This window comes from Rana temporaria, chromosome 4, assembly GCF_905171775.1.
Source record: "Rana temporaria chromosome 4, aRanTem1.1, whole genome shotgun sequence".
In the NCBI taxonomy this organism is placed as follows: Eukaryota; Metazoa; Chordata; class Amphibia; order Anura; family Ranidae; genus Rana; species Rana temporaria.
The window spans coordinates 334,959,086-334,981,156 of NC_053492.1; the positions used below are offsets into that span (position 1 = coordinate 334,959,086).

Here is a 22,071-nt window from a genome sequence, read left to right on the forward strand (position 1 = left end):
CGCTACCTTATGACATTTAGTGATGAAAGTCTCCAGCTGGCGATGTCTTCAAAAGTCAAAGGGAAAGCTACCGTACCGGGAGCGCAAGGCAGTCAGCGACGACAGGACCCCACCCTCCACAAATCTCGCAAGGCTGACGACCCCATCCCCAGCCCATGTTCCTAGGGAAGATTTCAGTTCTCCAGGGGAGAACCACGGGTACCCACCGACCGGCGCCAGAGGAGAAGTCCTCGGCGCCAGTGCTAGGCAGCCATTCAGTTTATCCCACATGGCCAGGGAGTGAGCCGTCAGGGGGGAGACCCAGTCAGAGAGCCCCCTACTGTCCGTCGGGACCCAAGGTGCATAGGACAAGTCCCGCCCCGCCATCGTCTTTTCAAGGGGGACCCACAACTTAAGGCAAGTATGGAACTTCCAATTCAGTATGCGCTGTAATGCAACCGCCTGATAGTACCTGAGAATATTTGGTATTCCCAAGCCTCCCTGTAGCTTGGACCTCTGCAAGATCGTCATTGCCAGTCTAGGTCTCCGACCTCCCCATACGAATTTAGTAAAGGAACTGCGTAACTCAGCAAAAAAAACTTTTTGGTAGACGTATAGGTATCATCTGCAGGAGAAATAAGATACGGGGCAGAACAGTCATTTTCAGGATGTTCGTCCGTCCCACCCAAGTGAACATCGTCCTGTCCCAAGACTGCAGGTCCAGAGAGGTCTTTTTCAAAAGAGGGACATAATTCTGGGAGTAGAGTGAGTCCACACAATTAGTAAGCTGGATCCCCAAGTACTTCATGGAAGAGGCGGACCACCTGAAGGGGAAAGATTCCCTCAGCGAGGACGCCAGAGCAGGAGGAACAGTGACAGGCAGTATCTCAGATTTTGCGTAATTTATCTTAAAGTTTGAAACCTCCCCATTACCTTAGTTCATCCATCAGGACTGGCAACGAGACAAGGGGCTCTACTACATGGAACAGAATGTCATCTGCATAAGCAGAGATCCTGTGCTCCAGGGAGCCTACCTGCACCCCTCTGATGTTGGGATTCGATCTAACCCTTTGCAGTAGTGGTTCCAGGACCAGGGCAAATAAGAGGGGCGAGAGCGGACATCCCTGTCTCGTGCCATTCCGGATAGGGAACCCTGCCGAGAGACCACCGTTCACCTTAACCTGCGCCGTGGGGGAGACATAAAGCTTAGAGATCCAGCTCAGCATGCGCGGGCCCAGTCCTGACTTTTCAAGGACCGCACTGAGGAACTGCCAGTCCACGCGATCGAATGCCTTCTCCGCGTCTGTGGACAGTATTAAGTATGGAGGCATCCGATCGCGTGCGCGCGCCCAGTGTATCAACTGGATAGCCCTATTTGAATTGTCCCTGGCCTCCCGTCCCGGTATAAAACCCGCCTGATCGGCGTGGACCATATCCGGGAGGAGAGGTTTCAGGCGGTTAGCCAGAATCTTAGAAAAAAAATTTAAGTCCGTATTCAAAAAAAAAATCGGACGATAACTCTGTGGTTGGGTAGGGTCCTTGCCGTCTTTAGGGAGCACCGTGATATGTGCTAACGAGGTCTCTGGGGATCTGGCCACCGTTCGCCAGTGAGTTAAGGAGAGTACATAAGGGGGCCTGAAGTTTGTCAAAAAATTTCTCGTAGTACGCCTTAGTGAAGCCGTCGGGGCCGGGGCTCTTGCCTGAGGGGAGAGACTTAATAGTCGCCAGTAATTCGGCCGGAGAGATGGGATGCTCAAGGCCAGTTGCCTGTTCCGGGGACAGGGCGGGGAGCCCGATTGAGGCAAGGTACGACTCTATTTTGGTGCGTTTAAGGGTCGCCTCCGCCTGGGAAGAGGCAGCTCCTAGGTTATACAAGGACTCATAATAGTCGCGAAACATCGAGGCTATCTTTGAGGTGTGCTGGGCCGGTTCTCCCTTAGGGGAGTGCAGCTTATGCAAATGGGCCACTAGCCTCTTTTTTCTAATCGCGCGCGCTAGCATCCGTCCGCATTTGTTGCCGTGTTCATAATACGCGTGCACCAGATAACGCAGTTTGCGAGTGATTTTCCGGTCTAGTAACTTGGCAAAAAGCTGTCGTAGTTCGGTCAGACGCAGAAGTTCGGAAGGGGCCGACGTACGCTTGTGGCTGAGTTCAGCCTGCCGCAACGCCTGCAGCACCCTCTGGAAGTTTGCCTGCCTCTCCCTGTTGATCTTGGCCCCTAAAGCGATAAAAGTGCCGCGAACCACCGCCTTATGCCCCTCCCACAGGGTACCGTCACTAACCTCACCGTTGGCATTTTCTATAAAGTAATTTGTCAAAGTCTCCCGAACCCCCGCCACTACCCCTATGTCATCTAGCAAGTTTTCATTTAATTTCCAAGTCCTGGCCCTGGCCATCGCCTGTGACAGCGAGATAGTGAGGGTCACGGGGGCATGATCGGAAATAGTGATCTGGTCAATAGTGCTTACAGTAACAGGTCTAGAGAACACTGGTCCACAAACATCAGATCAATTCTAGTGTAGACTTTATGCACACTAGAGAAGTAGCTGTAGTCCCTCCCTTCTGCATTAAGGGCCCTCCAGCAGTCTACCAGTGTATGTCCCTGAAGGGTCTTCTTAAAGTGTTTCAAAAAGGCGTGAGAATGGGTAGACTTATTCGCTGAGGTATCTAAACGGGGGTTGGGGCTAACATTGAAATCCCCTCCTAATATTAGTCTCCCTTCCCGGAACTCAGCCAGTTGGGCCAGGGTCCGGTCCAAGAACGTAAGTTGTTGTGAGTTCGGGGCATACAGAGTCGCAAAGGTGTAGGTCTGGCCCATTATTGTACCCTTCAGAAACACAAAGCGCCCCTGGGGGTCAACCATGTGGTCAGATGGTTGAAATGGGCAGTTCCTATGGACTGCTATCGCTGTGCCCTTGGATTTAGGTGTAGGAGAGTTACTTAGGTACCATTGCGAAAACAAGTGGCTGGGCAGCTTAGGAAGCGAGGAGGCAGTGAAATGGGTCTCTTGCAAAAAGAGTACCTGGGCCCCCAACCCCTTAAGTTCTAACCAGAGCCTGTTCCGCTTGTTGGGAGAGCACAGCCCATATACATTATATGACACTACCTTGATCGTTGCCATGAGACGGTAGCAGGGGTGGTCCAGGCGTCAGTCCCCATCCCATTGAAGTCAGCGAGAGCTGGTCCGTCCTCCAGATACCGAGAAAGAGCTAGAGGTAAGAAACCAGAAGAGAGGGAAGGGGAGAAGAGCAGAGGGAAAGGCGGGGAGAGAAGAAAAAAATATAGGTAAAACATACATTACACAAGGCACATGAAACATTAAAGGGGGCCTCTCAAATGCCTCTGTGGCGACAGAGGGAGAAGCCCCTAACTGTTCGCCCAACCAAGGGAGCCCACCCAATATGTGAGGGCTACTTGAGCGAGGCGAAGTGCCCAAATCTGGGCTAACACCCAAAAAGGGTAGTCCCACGTGGGGGAAGTGATCGGTCATGGAAAGCCAGGTGTTTCCTACTCCCCACACACAGGAAGAAAAAAAAACCGGGTAGTAGGGCAGATTATAAGGGTCCAAAAAGCTATTGTAGAAAAGGGGAGAAAAAAGAAAACCAAGATAAAAAATAATGAAACCCTGAGAGGCAAAAATGGGAAGGAAGTCTCCATACAGAGCAACAGGCTTCAGGCAGGAGAGCCGGTGTTAAGCCGCACAGATGTCAATGATTCAGCCAAAGCCCAGGTCATCCCTAGGGATAAAGTTGCGACAGTGTCCTTCCCGGATTGCGTAGAGCTTTCAAAAGTCACTCCTGAGGAGACCCAGAGGGGGAAGGCCAACTTCTACACGGCGCCTCAATCTCCCATCAAGGATCCAGGCTGCACTGCTGCCGAAGACGACCTTTTGCGACCCCGGGATCGCCGAACCTGCTGCCAGGGCTGAGGCACCGCCACCATCGGGATGCCAGAGTTGAGCCTCCAGTCCGGAAAGTCCACTGGGGCCAGCTGTAGCTGCGATAGAAAGCGCGGGAGGTCATCTTTGTTACGTAGAATGGCCGATTTGCCATCCCTGCTGGCCTGCAAAACGAAGGGGAATCCCCACCTATAGGTGGCATTAACCGAACGCAGGGATTCAAGGAGGGGGCCCAAGGCTCTGCATTGCATCAGAGTGCGGCGTGACAGGTCTTGATAGAAGAACAGGCGTGCTCCATCAAAGTCAAAGAAGGGGCGGTTACGCATCCGCTGCATGAGTTGTTCCTTGACAGTATACCTGTGTAGCTTGCAAATTATATCGCGCAGGTTCTCCGCATCCTGTGAGGGGGCCTCAGGGCCCTGTGTGCTCTATCAATTTCCACAGTCTCAGTGGGTGAGAGGCCCAGCAGCTCCTTGAAAATACCCTGCAGCGTGGGGACAATGTCCCTGGCCCCTGTAGCCTCAGGCAGGCCCCGGATGCGTATATTTGACCTTCTGCTGCGGTTCTCATAATCATCTAGTTGTGAAATGAGGCTTTCAATGTGATTGTCCTGAGCAGCACATCTATCCCTTAGCTGGGCAACTGTAGGTAAAGCCTCCTCCACTAATTGCTCCAGGGCCTCCAATCTCGTGCCTAACTGAGTGGTGTCTGCCTTTAGCTGGTCAATGTCCTGTTTGAAGGCCCTCTCTACCCTGGTCACAAAGCGATCCAGGTCCTCCTTGGTGGGGAGGGACAGGAGATGCTGCCGTAGGTCCCTATCCCCCTGCAAGTCTGTGATGTCAGGGCCCTGACCCGTCGAAGCGGAGGAGACTGGGGACACAGGGGGGGTCGGATCCCTTACCAGAGTCGGCGTCTGTATGGGAGAACCTCCGTGCTGCGGCGGTGTAGTAGGCCTCGGCGCGCGTCTCAGCCCAGCATCTGCGCCTTTGCTTTTCCCGGGCGCCATCTTGGATGTCCCAGCGCTCGGCTGTGTGCCTCCGCCGAAATAGTCGTTTATGGTTCCGATTCCGGGCTGCGAGACTGTCCTGGTCCTGGAGGAGGCTCTCCGGCTCTGGGACATGCCTTTGGCTGCCAAATTTGTGCCGCGGATCCGCCGGATTATGCTAAAGTAGCGTCGGTGTGTGAGGAGCTCTGGAAGTCTGCTGCCTCACTCGGCCATGTCCAAGCCACGCCCCCCATGCTGTTTTTTTAGTTGAAATTTGGCGTGGCGTTCCCCCTCAAGATTCATACTAGACACAGTGCTTGGTATTGGCAGGGATCCAAGTCGGATCCCTGTTCAATATCGTGCCACTGCTAAATACAACCGCAGCTAAAAGCACTGTACAAATGCAGCTGATTGCTGTGCCAGGAGTCTTGAATTCCAGCAAAACATAAACATGCTTTTAGCTGCGGTAAAACTGCAGTTCGTCTGAAAGGGGCCGAAGCCAAAACTGGTGGTTGCAGGATCAGAACCTGCGAAAGTAAAATTCCTCCCTCCCTGTAACTTGGAGAGTACGGACTACAGATGCCAGTCTCTCAGGCTCCTGAGCTACCCTAGAAGGGCTCACAGCTCAGGGGAAATGGTCAAGGACAGAACAGATCCTGCCCATCAATGTCCTTGGATTACGGGCAGTACCACTGGCCCTACAGTCTTGGACAGTAGAGCTTCAGGATTACCCTATCAGGGTTCAGTCCACCACTGCAGGGACCTATATAAACCACCAAGGTGGTACCAGGAGTCGTTTTAGCTCTGAAGGAGGTGAACCACATACTAGCCTGAGCAGAGGGACATGTGCTGATTATTCTATCGACAGTCCATATCCCAGGAGTAGAGAACTGGAAGGCAGATTTTCTCAGTCGCCAGCAAATATTCCTGGGGAATGGTCCCTACACCCAGGGGCGTTCCAGGAAATTTGCTAATGTTTGGGATGGCTAGATGTCGACCTAGCATCCAGGTTCAACAACAAGCAGTTTGTCCTGAACAAGAGATCATTTGACAAATCGGAGCAGATGCTCTGGTAGTTCCATGGAGCCAGTACTCCCTGGTTTATGTGTTCTCTCTGATCCCTCGCCTTCCACATTTGTTGTGCAGGATTCGGAGAGAGGGAGTTTCAGTCATTCTAGTGTCACCAGCCTAGCCCAGAAGGCCCTGGTTCCCGGAGATCATAAGACTGACAATAGATGGTTCATTGATGCTTCCACTGCCCACCAATCTACTGTCTCAAGGTCATATATTCCACCCCAATTTACAGTCTCTAAATGTGATGGCATGGCTTTGAAGCCAGGGTGTTTAAGGACTGTGGCATCTCGGGACCAGTGGTGTCTACCCTAGTGAATGCTAGAAAAGTGGTCACTAGGAAGATCACCTATCACTGGAAGACTTTTATATTTCTTGGTGTGAAGCCAAAAAATGTAATCCTTGGAAATACGTGATTGGAAGAATTCTCTCTTTTCTACAGTCAGCTGTGGAAATCAAATTGGTTTTGAGTACAATCAGAGGTCAAGTTTTGGCCCTATCAGTATTCTTCCAAAGGCCTTTAGCCTTCCATTCACTGGTCTGATCCTTTATGCAGGGGACAACTCGTTTTGCCTCCCCCATTAGGTCACCTATGTGTTGTTGGGACTTGAACTTGGTGCTGTCTGTGTTACAGAAACGACCATTTGAACCTATCAAGTTCACGCAATTGTCACGCAATCTAGCCAACTTGATGGCTATCACCTCAGCTAGAAGGGAGTCGGAGTTGGTGGACCTTCTATGCAGGGAAACATGCTTGATCCTTCACCTCGAGAGGGTTGTTTTACGACCTGTTCCATCCTTTTTGTGAAAAGTGGCGCCAGCCTTTCATTTAAATCAGGTTTTTGTGCCTTGTTTTTGTTCGCTCAGCCTCATTCGGTGGAAGAGAGGTGACTGTGTTATTTGGCCGTTGTCCGAGGAGTCGAGGTTTATTTGTCTAGATCTGCGGAGATTTTTTTTTTTTTTTTTTTTCGAAAGGACCCAAGAAGGGGCAGGCAGCTCCCAAGGTTTTCATTGCCAATTGGGTCTGTCAATTGGTCATTCAGGCCTAAGGTCTGAAATTTAAAGCTTCTCCCTTTAGGGTGAGAGCTAATTTTACCAGGGGTGTAGGAACCTCCTGGGCTTTTCGCCATCAGATATCTGTGGCTCAGATTTGTAAGGCTGCTACCTGGTCTTCAGTGCATACGTTCACAAAATGTTATCACATGGATGTTCGAGCAACCAAGGATTTGGCTTTTGCCGCAGTGTACTATGGGCTGCCGTATAAAGTCTGATGGATATTTGGCAGGGTGTCTCGGTAATGAATATTAGCCTAACTTTGTGTCCCATGATGTATGAAAAAGAAAATAGGATTTTTTATTTTCTCATACTTGCCTGTAAAATCATTTTTATTTGAGTACATCATGGGACACAGAGGTCCCTCCCCCTCGTTTTGAGGATTTAGTGCTTGCTACAAAACTGAAGTATTTCCTGTATGGGGGAGGTTATATAGGGGATCATTTCCTGTCTAAAGACCTTTGTTCTGCCAGTGTCCATTCACCTGGATATGAAGTATAACCCAGCAGGTAACGAATATTAGCTTAACTTTGTATCCCATGATGTACTTAAAGAAAATGATTTTACAGGTAAGTATGACAAAAAAATCCTATTTTTTTTTTTTTTTTTTTAAGTACCAACTGTCCACTGGGCGACCTAGTGGAGTAAAGATGTTGGGCCTTTTATTAGTTGAATTTAAACCTTGGATGTTTTGGGAATAGAATATTAGAATAGAAGTTGTTGAAAGTCTTAAAGTCCAAAGATATAGTAGACTGAATTAGAACTGAATCCATGGGGGATGAGGACAGGGGAGAGAAAGAAAGCCAAAACACATCAATAGCTCCCTAAAATTTAGATAAGTGCATGTCATGTACAGGTGAGTATGGACATACTTGTGCTTGTGTGGCTGCATATGCAGCAGGGAAACTGAAGGAGAGCTGCAATAATTGTCATGAAAAAAACCCTAACAGTAAAGATTGCATGTTCAGTAGGGCAGGAGGTGGTAGAAACAAAACCAATGGTTGAATTAAACCGGTCAGGGGAGACTGTCTATCGGTGGTAAAGATGGTGCCAATGATAAATCTATGTGAAACTATGGACTGTTGCCCCAGTTATGAGTAGGATCAAAACAGTATGTAAAGCAATCTTAACCACTTGCTTACTGGGCACATAAACCCCCTTCGTTCCCAGGCGAAATTTCAGCTTCCGGCACTGCGTCGCTTTAACTGACAATTGCGCGGTCGTGCGACGTGGCTCCCAAACAAAATTGGCGTCCTTTTTTCCCCACAAATAGAGCTTTCTTTTGGTGGTATTTGATCACCTCTGCGTTTTTTATTTTTTGCGCTATAAACAAAAAAAGAGCGACAATTTAAAAAAAATATATTTTTTTTTACTTGTTGCTATAATAAATATCCCAATTTTTTTTAAAAAAACTCTTTTTTTTTCTCAGTTAAGGCCTATACGTATTTTTCGACGTATTTTTGTAAAAAAAAAAAAAAAAAATCGCAATAAGCGACTGGTTTGCGCAAAAGTTATAGCGCCTACAAAATGGGGAACAGAATTATGATTTTTTTTATTATTTTTTTTTTTACTAGTAATGGCGGCGATCTGCGATTTTTATTGGGACTGGGATATTGCGGCGGACGTATCGGACACTTTTGACACAAATTTGGCGCCATTCACATTTATACAGCGATCAGTGCTATAAAAATGCACTAATTACTGTATAAATGTGACTGGCAGGGAAGGGGTTAACACTAGGGGGTGAGGAAGGGGTTAACTGTGTAGCCTGGGTGTGTTCTAACTGTGTGGGGGGAGGGGGGTGACTGGGGGAGGTGACCGATGCTGTGTCTCTATGTACAAGAGACACAGATCGGTCTCCTCTCCTCTAACAGCACGTGGAGCTCTGTGTTTACACACAGAGCTCCACGTCCCTGCTGTCACCTGCCGTGTCACCGACGATCGTGTATACCCGGCGGACATCGCGGCCGCCAGGTACACGCATCGGGTCTTCGGCGATGCGCCGGGACAGTTTTTACCCGCCGCGCGCCATCCAGTGGCGCGCGCGGGTAATGCACATAAAAGGCCGTGTTTAAACGGCCACTTGGCACTTGAGAGCCGCGCTGCGGACGTATTTTGTCTATAGCGCGGATCTCAAGTGGTTAAGGTATCCTAATACATAGACCTGCTGGGGAGAACTGAAATGACCAAAAGGGGCTGTCCAATTTTCCCCAGATGCATCATACATGCAGACTGTAGTGAAAGGTACATGCAAGTCAGTTGAAGAACAACAAGGACCCTCCAGGGAAAATATGGCAGAGTTTTTAGCTAGTAGATTCTTGTGGGAGTATAAAGAAAATAAAAGCATGGGTCTCCCCATGTGGGGGTGGGGGGTAGAAGGGAGTAAAGAGATAGAGGGAATGGGAGCAGGAGAGCTAGTCACCCACCAGGATCCAAGAAGGGAAAATATGCACAATTAAAGGGTTAGTAAAGGAATTTTTTGTTTTTCTTTAAAATAACAAACATGTAGTAGCAGGATGATATGTTCGCATCGTACATAAGTAAAAGTTATCTAGAGCAAAGTTATTGACCACCCAGACAATAAGAGACATAGCAGAGTCATTCAGCAGATTATAAGATTGGGACAAGTAACTAGCATGGGGCAGGCTCACGGTATCATGATTATGTGGTATATGGGCCAGGGAGAGCAAGAAAAAAAGTAAACTGTATGAAACGACTTCCAGGGAGCAGGTCATGGTAAAATCTTCTCTCAATAGAGGCAAGTGCAAATCAGCCAACGTGGCTAATGGATCTCCGTCACGGAGTTGGTCAGGGCCTAAAACAACCCTCCCGGGGGCAACAGTGGAAGCGCACCACAGTGTCTTAAAGCTTCTCAACAGCAAAGCTCTGGGCCTTAGTAACCAAAGTGAACGGTAACCGCCTTACAACTGACATCTTGGAAGAAGTAAATGCGTTCCACATTAATATAGGGCTGCACATCCTCAGTCCGCCGGTCGTCTGCCCCTAGCCTCTCGGATCGATTGCTCTTCACGATCTAGCCACTGTGCAGCAGTGACAGGGGAATCAAAAAATTGCACTGAGCCGAATACCTCCACCCGCAGGCGGGCCGGGTACAACATGGCATATTTCAAGTCCAGGTCTCTCAATCGGCGCTTAACATCCAAGAACTTGCCCCTTTTCTTCTGAAGTTCAGCAGAAAAGTCTGGGAATAGAGAAACTTTAGCATTGTCAATTTTTAGGGCAGTCGGGTTGATTCTGGCATTGTATAGTGTAGCATCTCTATCCCGGTAATGTAAGAATTTAAACAAAAATGGCCTTGGTGGTGCTCCCGGCTGCGGGGGTCTAGATGGCACCCTGTGTGCCCGTTCAACGGAGAACATAGGAGAGAATGCCTCCCGCCCGAATGCAGCAATCAGCCATTTCTCAATGAACTCCACAGGGTTTTTCCCTTCCATGTTTTCAGGCAGGCCTATGGCCCTCACATTATTTCTTCTCATCCTGTTCTCTAATTCCTCTAACCGAGATGAGTGTTGATCTATTAAGTGATTGTTGTAGGTAAGGTCCCTCTGCATAGGCCCCATGTCATCCTCAATGGTGCTCACCCTTTCCTCCAGGGCGGAGGTCCTTTCCCTCATCTTTTGGGCATCTTGTCTGAGGAATGAGATTTCAGACTGTATCCCTTTTATTTCCGTTGTCAGTACTGCTATAGATACATTGCATGATGTTACTGCAGTAAATATATCCCGCAGTGTGGGCTCCCCCTCTATAGTAGGGCTCTCTGGGCCTTGGGGCCTAGCTGAAGCAGGGTTTGGAGTACTCACTGTGTCCCATACTAATCCGGCCTGCACCGAAACTTCCAGAGGTACTGTGTCGTCCGCTTTGGACCCTCCGCCTGGTGAATCCTCAAGAGTACTGGAGGATGCCACGGGCTCCTTCAGCAGAGGCTTAGAGAACAGTTTTTTGGCCGCCTCGCGGTGCTTCTCCTTTGTGGTGCGACCTGCATATGCGCCATTTTGTGCCATGAGTTCTGCAGGCTTGTTCACTACCTGGCGTTTACCGGAAGACATCGTGGGACAATTTCGCCGGGACAGGTATGTATAAGTTCACCGAGCGGTAAGGGATCCTCCGGTGGGCTTTAGGGCGATCAGATTTTTCTTCCACAGGAGTTTTGAGAGGATTTTCGGTGGAGCTCACTTCAGATGCTTCCGGCTACATCCGCTGCCTGGCCACGCCCCTGACATCTAACTTTTAAGACAGTACTCCTGGTAGCAATCACTTCAGCTGCCAGGGTCAGTGAAATACAAGCGCTCTCAATCTCAAGCTCTCAACCTTGCCGAAGGTTACATCAAAATTTAATAGGTCCCAAGACATTATTCTCCCTTACTTTTGCCAGAACGCCTCTAACGAAAAAGAAAGGCAGTTTCATCTACTAGATGTGAGAAGGTGTATTCTAGAGTACTTGGATGCAACCAAATCTTTTAGACTGGCAGATTCTTTATTTGTACTTTTCTCTGTGCATCGCAAAGGTCAAAAAGCTTCAAAAATCACTATAGCTAGATGGATTAGGCTAGCTATAATAGAAAGTTACAAGATACTAGGTAAAGGTCCACCTGGGGGTGTCAAAGCACACTCCACAAGGGCACTTTCGGCATCCTAGGCAGAAAAAGCTGGTGCCACCCAGGAGCAGATATGTAAAGCAGCCACGTGGTCAAGCTTTTCCACCTTTACAAAGCATTACAGACTGGACTTAATGTCCAGCCAGGATCAGGCTTTTGGGAGGAAGGTCCTCCAAGCCGTGGTCCCACCCTAATCTGGTGAGTACTTGGGGATCCTCTCAAGGGCTGTCCTGGAAGACGACTGGGGAAAACTGGAGTTAGTACTCACCTGTAACTCCTTTTCCAGTAGTCTTCCAGGACAGCACGCTCCCACCCTTAAAAATTATGTTGATGCATTAATATGTTAACCTCTTGTGGTTCTATTTTTCAGTTCCATCCTTTGGTTCTTGGTAAATGACTGACCAGGGACCGGAGGGACCGCCTCTTGAACTATTTGGCAATGTGTTTCCTGTGCCGATGGGAGGGACTCCTTCTTTCAAGGGCTGTCCTGGAAGACTACTGGAAAAGTAGTTAATGGTGAGTGCTAACTCTAGTTTTCCAGTCTTTAGTGTGCGTGTAATCTGATTTGTCACCTGTCCTGCACACCTTAACATACACACAAAGTGCATCTGTGTGTGCATCAGGGGGTGGAGTATGGACAGAGCTGATGGGGCAGGCACAACAGAGATTGGATAGATCTTAAGGAGGCTGGGCAAAAGTGTTGCCCTTTTCAGCAAACTGTGTTTACACCAAATAGAGACATGGAGACGAAAGAAAGAAAGAAAGAAAGAAAAATAAATATCTGTCAGTCTTAAAGCGGAGTTCCGGCCACAATTTCACTTTTTAAATATAAATACCCCTGTAATACACAAGCTTAATGTATTCTAGTAAAGTTAGTCTGTAAACTAAGGTCTGTTTTGTTAGGTTGTTACAGCATTTAGACACTTTATAAAATAGATATTGACTGGGGCCATCTTAAGTGTGTGCATCATGAAGCCAGACTGTATGACTTCCTGGATTTCAGCCTTGCAAGCCTTGCAAATGCTCAGTGCTGCACAAGCAGTGTCAGATCAGGTTTCAGCACCTGTGCTGTCCAAGTCACATGATTCTTTGAGACTGGGGAATGCACATACTCCTGGAAAGTTACACCCACTACATTCCCAGGAGTCTGTGCGGTGTAGGTTAAAAAGCATTAAGCACCTAGGTGCAGGAAGTGGGAAGATTAACTATTCTGCCTAGCAACAACACTTTGAAGGCATCTAAAAAAAAAATATGTTTTTCGTAAAGGACTAATGACATTTTTTTTAAAACTACTGATGTAATGTTGTATTTATGGGTGGAACTCCACTTTAAATGTAGTCGGCAGGATGAACAATAAAATCCAGACTGATTTATAATGAGAAATTACACTTTTCTTCATATGTCAGAAGGCAGCATGAACCATACAGGTAGCTATGAAAGGTTAACCAATATACACAAGCAGACACGAAGGTGTTAAATGCCATTTTTTACCAGAAGCACCAGCCTGCAGATGTTGAGCTGTAAATAGTCAGGTGGCATTCACACCTGAGCGTTTTCAGCTAATAAAACGCCATCACGAACGCCTGAATAATGCAACAACAAGCACAATCCCATTAATTTAAATGGCCCCTGTTTACCTCTGAACATTTTGACGCTTGTAGTAAAACTAAAGGTTAATATAGCGGCGCCTCAAAAATTATATATCTCTGTAGTAAAACGCCTGAGGCTGCATTCACACCTGTGCGTATAGTTTTTAGTCAGAAAGTCATGCTATTTTTGCCACAGTTTTGTACAGGTCAAATGGTCACCAATGTAAAAGAATAAAACATGCCTGTAATCTGCCAAAAAAGAACCCCAGTTTAGTTCACAGATCGCAGTGTGAACTGTTAACTCGCATATGAATCAGATCACATGGGTGTTTATGGGATCTAAATCTAGTGCCAGGAAAAACAAGTCCCTGCAGTTTATTTCTGTGTGACTCTAATACGAGTTCAGCCATACAACTGTATGGCTGATGTTGCATCTCTCAGACCTCGCATGCGATCGGCACCACAGGTGCGGGTGTGGATCACATGTACTGGTGTGAACCTGGGCAGAAGCAGAGAAGAAAAGCATGGTTCTCTCCTAGCAAGAACACAGAGGGTTAATTACTAGAGTGTTTGTATTACAGATAACATGGAGATAGGAGAAACAAAGTGGGAAAGCTGGAGCACAGATAAGTCACAGCATGAGGTTTGCAAGGAGACAGAGTGAGGATCAATATTTAACCTTACCCCCTCCAAACAGGGCAGATATACAGATTGTACACAGTAGCTGAAGCCACAATCCAATGGCTCCATGTGCACCTGGGGTCACAAGTTCACAACACAGAAAGAGAAACTGACCAGCTCTCTCACTGGTCTCCCGTCTGTGTAGAGAGAAGGAGACGGGAACTGTCATCACACGCTGTATGAGAGACACTCACCCAACGCTGCAGCCAGAAACTCTGGTGTCCTGTCAAATTCTCAGTAAATGAATTCGGGAGTGGGGGCTTTTTTGCACCCCCCCAAGTGGTGCCCTATGCCTGGGCCTTGTTGGCCTAGGCCAAGACACATCACTGCCATGGATAAATCCATGGGTGAAAGAAACAAGCTTACTTACCGACCAGCTTGCAGATACTTAGCATTTCTGCTTTTCTCTTTAGGCCGTTCCGTCTTTTTTGTTTATATATATATATATATATATATATATATATATATATATATATATATATATATATATATATATATATATATATATATATATATGTGTGTGTGTGTATATATATATATATATATATATATATATATATATATATATATGTAATTGCCAAGCCAAACATGGATAGGTGATATTGAGTGAGTGTGTGATGCCTCCTGGGATACAGTATGGAAGGGTTGCAAGGCTTGCAAAAAAATAAATAAAAAATGTCACAGATGGAAGTTTGTAAAAAGCATAGCGAGCATAGAAGTCAAAGTACACACATTACATTAAGGGAAGGGAAAACTAGGGTTTAACCCCCTGGTGCCCTAAATGCAGCCTGTGAACTATTGGACACTGGTTTGGCAGGGGTTCCTGCTGTTCCAGCACCTGGCACTGAAAGAACTACTATACTGTGAGGCAGAGTTAGCTCTACCCACAGTACAAATAAAGTCTTGGTCATCACCAACACAAGGGGGTTAACGTTCACAGATGTGACCTTCTGCTGGGAGGGAAGGGTTAACTTTTACTGCCATGACTAGCAATGCATGTGGGGGAGGGGGAAATTGAATTTCACTGGTGGTTAAGAGTATTGATGCCAGTGTGGGGGATTGTTCTTGCAGCCACTGACACCAGTGTTGTGGAATAATTGTGCACTCATTGACACCAGAGTTGGTGGTTGCTATTGCACCCACTGACACCACTGTTGGGGGATACTATTGCACTCATTCACACCAATGTTGTGGTTTGGCATTGTGTCCACTGACACTAATATTGTATTATTGAATCTGCTGACACCAATGTTGGGCATTGATATTGCACTCACTGATACCAAAGCCGGGGGTTATTACTGCCACTGACACCAGTGCTATGGGTTATTACTGACACCAGTGCTGGGGGTTATTACTGACACCAGTGCTGGGGGTTATTACTGACACCAGTGCTGGGGGTTATTACTGACACCAGTGCTGGGGGTTATTACTGACACCAGTGCTGGGGGTTATTACTGACACCAGTGCTGGGGGTTATTACTGACACCAGTGCTGGGGGTTATTACTGACACCAGTGCTGGGGGTTATTACTGACACCAGTGCTGGAAGTTATTCAACTACAACAACTTTGGTGTGCATTGTGATACACTGCAGCAAGACCAACATTTTGTAGGTGTTGAAGTGCATCATAGCTCATTCCTTTTAAATGGGCTGCCTAACCTGACTCAATACATGAAAATATGCTGCCATTGTGCAGCCTTCTGGAAGTACCAGGGGGACCACACTTGAGCCCTTCTATAATTTACCACCACTGATTTAAACTATACAGAAATAGTTACACAATTGTGCCATAAGAACAATAAAAAAAAAAACTTCTGGATACTCGTAAAACATGGATACACAACATAATGAGGATCTGGCCACTTTATTATTGTGCAAGCATGCAATACAGTCTGATGTGTTGATTTCCGATGGTCATCATCCTTTTGAATTGACATAGCATAAAACAAAAACAATATTTCCAGTTTGTGTGTTGTGCTTCTCTCACCTTGGTAGTCAGTAATCTGTGTAAATTTTACTTTGGCAGACGGGGGTGACCGGATGTAGGAGAGCATGGTGGAGTGAGTGAGCTTGTGTGACCCTCTGCTCTCTCTCCCCGATTTCCCTGCTACTGCCTGGAAGTATAATCGGCTCCTGATGGGCACAAGTCCCGTGTGATACCCTCTCCCTCCCCAACAGCAGCATCTGAAGCCTTACCAGAGTCTGGAGCCTGGTCGCATCTGCGATCTGTGTCCCGCCGAACGCCGCCGCAGCTTTGCCTGTCTGTCTCTCCCTGCCCTAACGTGGCTGCGTCCCCCCCCTCTTTCTACCCGGAGAGAGGTGGTGGATTGGTGAGGAGGCGCGGCAGCAGCTCGGCTTGTGGAGCCGGAGTAGGGTCGGATGGCTGGCTGAAAACGGGGGAAGCAAGCAAGCCCCACAGCGCACAGAGGTACCCGGAAGTCTCGGGAGCCACGAGATCTCGGGGGGTTAGTCAGCACTGGCGTGGTACGGCGCTCTGCACAGTGAGTGTTAGACTGTAGGCTAACCAAAGACTAAACCGCCCAAGTGCTTTATTGTTTACTGTCTCCTATCCCCCAAAGCGCTGTTGCTGCCAGAGCCCTATTTTGCCTGCTAAATATATATAAAAAAAATTTTTTTTATCTTTCTTCCCTCTCCTGCCAAACTTCTGGGGGCCAGTGTAATAAGATTGTAGATTCTGCAGGACACATCTCCTGGTCCATTCACTCGCTCCAAAGGAGAAGGGAAGAAAAGAAATAAATCTGCATTAAACTGCTTACAAAGGGGCTTGAGCTATACTTACGGGCCCCATTTGCTCTGTAGCTGGGGACCTGCACCTTGCAAAGACCTTTTTTTTTTTTTTTTTTGCTTGCGCTACGCCGTGCTTTGATTTTTGTGCATTAAGGGCTACAGCATACAGCCTGTCCCTCAATCCTCCTGCTCCAAGCGGTGCCCATTGGAGTTGCTGTTATCTTGCCCAAATTACATCATACTGCACGATATAACGGCTTAATTATACATAGCAGCGACACTTGCGGACTAGTTGTCTCTTGCCTGGCTTCGCCAGTATACGAAGGGTTACTTTACTTTGCCCAACGCCCCCAAACTACAGGAAGGAATGTCGTCCACAAGATCAGTGAAAAACACCCAGGCATCTGCCGCAAAGATGGAACGTTCTGTACAACCTTCTTCAAACTCACCAGCTAAAGGCCAACCACCTACAGTTACAGCTCAACTCAAGTCGCAGATGGGGGCGCCACTTGACAGAAGGAGCCAGGGACAAATAGCCGCAAAACCTAGCAGCACTACCGGTACAGCAGGCATCAAAAACGTGAGTACCAAAGGATCGGGGGGAGAGGTACCCGGGACTGTAAATACATCGATTACTACTGCAGCATTTGGTGAAATAGACCCCTCCATGGCTGGCTTGTCAACAGAAGGGGAACCCACTTTAAGAGAGGTTTTGTGCGCAGTTAACTTATGCAAGGGCTATATGGTAAACTTTGACACCCAGTTAAAGAGCTTAAAGGAAGAATTGGTAACCATGAGCCAAGTGCTACATAGGACTGTTGCAAGAACGAACGCGCTAGAGGAGAGGTTAAGCGTAGTTGAAGACACGCTGTTTCCATTGCAGGGGGAACTTAAAGGGCTACAGGTGCTAACGGATCTCCAAGCGGTCAAGCTAGACGCAATGGAAAACAGACTTCGGAGAAACAATGTGAGAGTGGTAGGCCTCCCAGAGCAATGTGAAGGCATAAATCCCATCACTTTTATGGAGAGCTGGTGTAGGGATATTTTTGGCTCTGATAGTTTCTCGCCTTTTTTCTCTATTGAAAGGGCCCATAGGGTCCCATTTAAGATACTCCAGCAAGGGAAGCATCCAAGGCCTATGTTACTAAAGCTGCTTAATTACACTGACAAGATGACCATGCTACAGAAAGCTAGGGAGATGGGGGACATTACATACAATGGAGCAAGAGTTTCAATATACCCCGATTTCTCACCGGACTTACAGAAACGGAGAGCAGAGTTTATACCAATCAAAAAGTCTCTCCAGAAATATAGAATCACCTATGCTCTTTTGTATCCGGCTCGCCTTAGAATAGTAGCTCTGGGTAGGACTATCTTCTTCAATGACCCAATGGAAGTGTCCGACTGGCTGGAGGCAAATAAATCAGCGCTATAGCGCCCCAGTGATAGGGGGGGCTAGGTTTAACGAGGCAAGAGGAAGACGGGGAAACGTAAAGACTATATAATTAAGAAAGAAGTGAACCCCCTTGTGCCCCCCCCCCCCTTTTTTTTTTTTTTTTTTTGCCTGGGTACCACTCTTGGCATTCCTAGCATCGTTAGCTGTCCAGGTATGGGGGAAGAAGAGGGAGAGGAAAACCATCTCGACAACTAACGATAAAAGGTCCAAACAAGATTATCCTAAGTGAAAGGAAGATAAAAAAAGAGAGACACATGATATCAGAGGACAGTCCAGTAGAGGGACCTGGCCACGGAACGTTTAATGTCAATGATTATATGAGTAGACTCAAATGTTTTGTTCCCTTTTTTTTTTTTTTTTGGAGATGGGGTTCCCCCCCCCCATTAAAGAAGGGAGAAGGAAAAGAAGAGGAGTGGAAAAGGAAAGAAGAAAAAAATTTTTTTTTTTATTTTTTTTTTTTTTTTTTTTGTATCTTAGAGACATTTAATGTTGCCTGGTGACACCTATGTTAAAGTTCTTTTTTATATATATATACACATATCCACACTTGTTTTACTAGGCTGACACGGTGTATAATGATTTATGAAGCTCGGTATTAGGGCTCTAATGACAATTTCATTTAGCATTATTAAGAGATTAACAAACAAAGGGGGGAGGTAATTTTGACATTAATTATAGTATGCACACTTGGGTACCCTACCCTCCCATTGCTTGAGGAGGGGAGGTGAAGTATTAACAAGGGGTGGGGGAGGGGACCTTCTCCCCCCCCCTTTTTTTTTTTTTTTTTTTATGTTCTGTCCCTGCATCTTGGAGGTATTTAATGATACCTGGTGACACTCATGTTAAAAGTACCTTTTTATATATATCAACACATTTTTTACTAGGTTGACACGGTGTATAGTGATTTATGAAGCTCGGTATTAGGGCTCTTAAGATAAATTTTTTTTTCTTAGGGATGATTATTAAGAGAAAAAGAGGGGGAGGTAATTTTGACACTAAGTATAGGATGCACACTTGTGGACCCCTCCCTCCTATTGTCTGAGGAGGGGAGGTGAAGTATTAATAAGGGGTGGGGGTGGGGACCCCTTTTTTTTTTTTTTTTTTTTGTGGGGTAATATTTGACACAAATAGAAATACGTACACAAAAATTTCACTAAGGTACGTTGAGTAACACGTAAGAAACAATTAGCAACTAGTCAATTAGCACTTTTGTACTGTAAGTATATTTATGATGTAAGGTTTTTCCCCCCTAGGGCTGTGTCCCAAGGGGATCTAATACAGGGGGTTGGTACTATATAGTTAAGGGGGGGAGTGGCTTGGTTATTACCCCGTAAAATTATTATTTATTTATTTATTCATTTATTTTTTTTTTATTTATTTTTTTATTTATATATACATATTTATTTATTTATTTATTTATTTATTTTTTTTTCTTTAGGGGTGCCGGTTGTTTTGATTCCATTTTTTTGTTTTGAGGGAGAGAGAGAGGGAAGGAGGGACATGTGTTTGTGAGTCTGTAGGATGTGTAAGAGGAAGTGTAGAGAGGTCACTAGACAGGTCCCTAAGGGGTGCCCAGTAGGGCGGGGTAGGAAGAGGATGGGGGGGAGGGGTGGGAGGGGGTTTGTGGGTGGGAGGGGAGAGAGGGTATGGGAAAGGTTAAAGGGAGGAGGTAGGAAGCGTATGATGCTCGAACTAAGAGCTGTGCTGTTGGGTGGGCTAGAGAGGAGTGGGATGGCCACTTGCCTAGGCGGTAAAATAAAGGTTGAGTACCTTATTACTATGGCAACTCGTCTAGATGCAGGATAGATTACTGACCATCACCTCCTGGAATGTAAGAGGAATGGGGGACCCAATCAAGAGATCATCTGTTATGTCACTCCTGGAAGATAGTACGCCGGGAATGATATGTTTACAAGAAACACATTTGATCAAGGATTCAGTTTCATTACTGAATAGCCGTAAAATTCAATCTCAGTTCCATTCGGTCCATTCCTCTTACTCAAGGGGGGTGAGTATATTGGTGGGGAGGGGTGTGACGTTCTCTTGTACCGAGTCTCAGATAGATGACCAGGGTCGTTACATATTTCTTTCCTGCCTAATTGAGAACAGCCCATATGTTTTGGCGAATATGTATATCCCCCCACCATTTAAGCTAGATGTGTTACACAAGCTCCTTGAGTTTACACTTGATAAAACAGGTGTTCCTGTCATAGCTGTAGGGGACTACAATGAGGTCTTGGATAGTAGCCTGGACAGATTTCCACCTGGGAAAAAAAACTGGGGAGGGGCGCCTAGCTCGGTTTTTGGAGGAAATAGGGATGAGAGATATATGGAGAACTTATTTTCCCCTGGACCGCCAATACTCGTGCTACTCCAGCTCCCATCATACACTTTCCAGAATAGATTTGGCTGTTGGTAGTGAGGAGGTAATACCACGGGTAAAGAGAATATACTATGGCCCCAGAGGGGTCTCGGACCACTCCCCTCTGGTGCTAATAATAAAGATTGGAGTTAAAGTCTCCTGTAAAGAATGGAAATTTAACCCAGGTTGGCTGGAGTTAATTGGTGACGTAGAATCTTTGGAGGCTAAACTAAAAGAGTACGTACTTATTAATACAGGATCCGCACCGACGGGAATAGTTTGGGACTCTCTGAAAGCCTTTATGCGAGGCTTACTAATTCAGCAGGTTGCCAGGGTAAAAAGAGAAGGGAGAGAGCAGGAGGGTAGGTTGGCCTGTGAGACCACTCAGGCAGAATCGAGGTTTATCGAACAACCCACTCCAACTATGCAGGAAGCATGGCTGACAAAACAGCTAGAGTATAGAACCGCCATTCTGAGAAGTGCGGAGAACAAACGAACTCTACAAAGACAGTGCCAGTTTGGCGAGGGAGAGAAGGTAGGGAGGATCCTGTCACTCCTGAGCAGAACTAACTCCCCCCCGTCAAACATCCTAGCAATAAGGACAACAACGGGCGAAATCTCCATGGATGGCCAAGTGATTCTACAAACGTTTTGCGAATATTACAAGGAACTGTATAGATCTAAAGGGGGGGCTGGGAGTGAAGCTATGCAAATTTTCTTTCGGAATATAGTAGTTCCCACGTTGCCTGATGAGGGCAGACAGGCCTTAGATGCACCAATCACCTTAAGCGAAATCCAACAAATTGTAACTGAGATGCCAAACCAGAAATCCCCTGGCCCGGATGGGTTACCTATCGAGTTATACAAGAAATTTGGCGATATTTTGCTTCCAGAGCTGTTAAAGGCTCTGGAGTGGGCTGAACATGGAGGTACACTTCCCCGTTCAATGTCGGAAGCAACGATTATAGTAATTCATAAGGAGGGGAAAGAAAAATTGACGCCCTCATCTTACCGCCCAATTTCTTTGTTAACCACCGATGTAAAGATCCTAGCTAAAATTCTAGCAAAACGCCTAAACAGATTCATTAGTAGCCTCATTCACCCAGACCAGTCAGGGTTCATACCAGGCAGGGCAACATCTACCAATATAAGAAGAACGTTTCTAAATTTACAAATACCAACGGATAATGAAAGACATAGAGCAGTCCTATCTCTCGACGCCGCTAAGGCATTCGATAGCCTGGAATGGAGCTATTTATGGGAAGTATTAGAGAAATTTGGTATTGGACCCCGCTACATAGGATGGGTTAAACTGCTGTATGGCGAGCCAAGAGCCAAAATTAAAATTAATAACGAGACATCGGAAGTTTTCCAGTTGGAACGAGGGACTAGGCAGGGGTGTCCTCTGTCCCCCCTTCTGTTCGCCCTCGCTATGGAACCACTAGCAATAGCAACCAGGGCGAGGGAGGACATAATGGGGTTCAGGAGACACCAAGGAGAAGACAAGATTTCATTATTCGCAGATGACATCTTGTTCTTCCTAGGGGATGTTGAAAACACTCTAGATAAAGTGATGCAATTGGTAGTTGACTTTGGTAATTTCTCAGGTTTGACGATTAACTGGGAAAAATC

General features: G+C 46.6%; 1 protein-coding gene across 2 annotated transcripts in view; it reads left to right on the forward strand.

Annotated features, from left to right (window-relative positions):
- The window catches only part of MTR (5-methyltetrahydrofolate-homocysteine methyltransferase), a 1,155,773-nt gene that overhangs the window by 856,925 nt on the left and 276,777 nt on the right, over positions 1-22,071 (forward strand). The gene's annotated exons all lie outside the window — the stretch shown is intronic.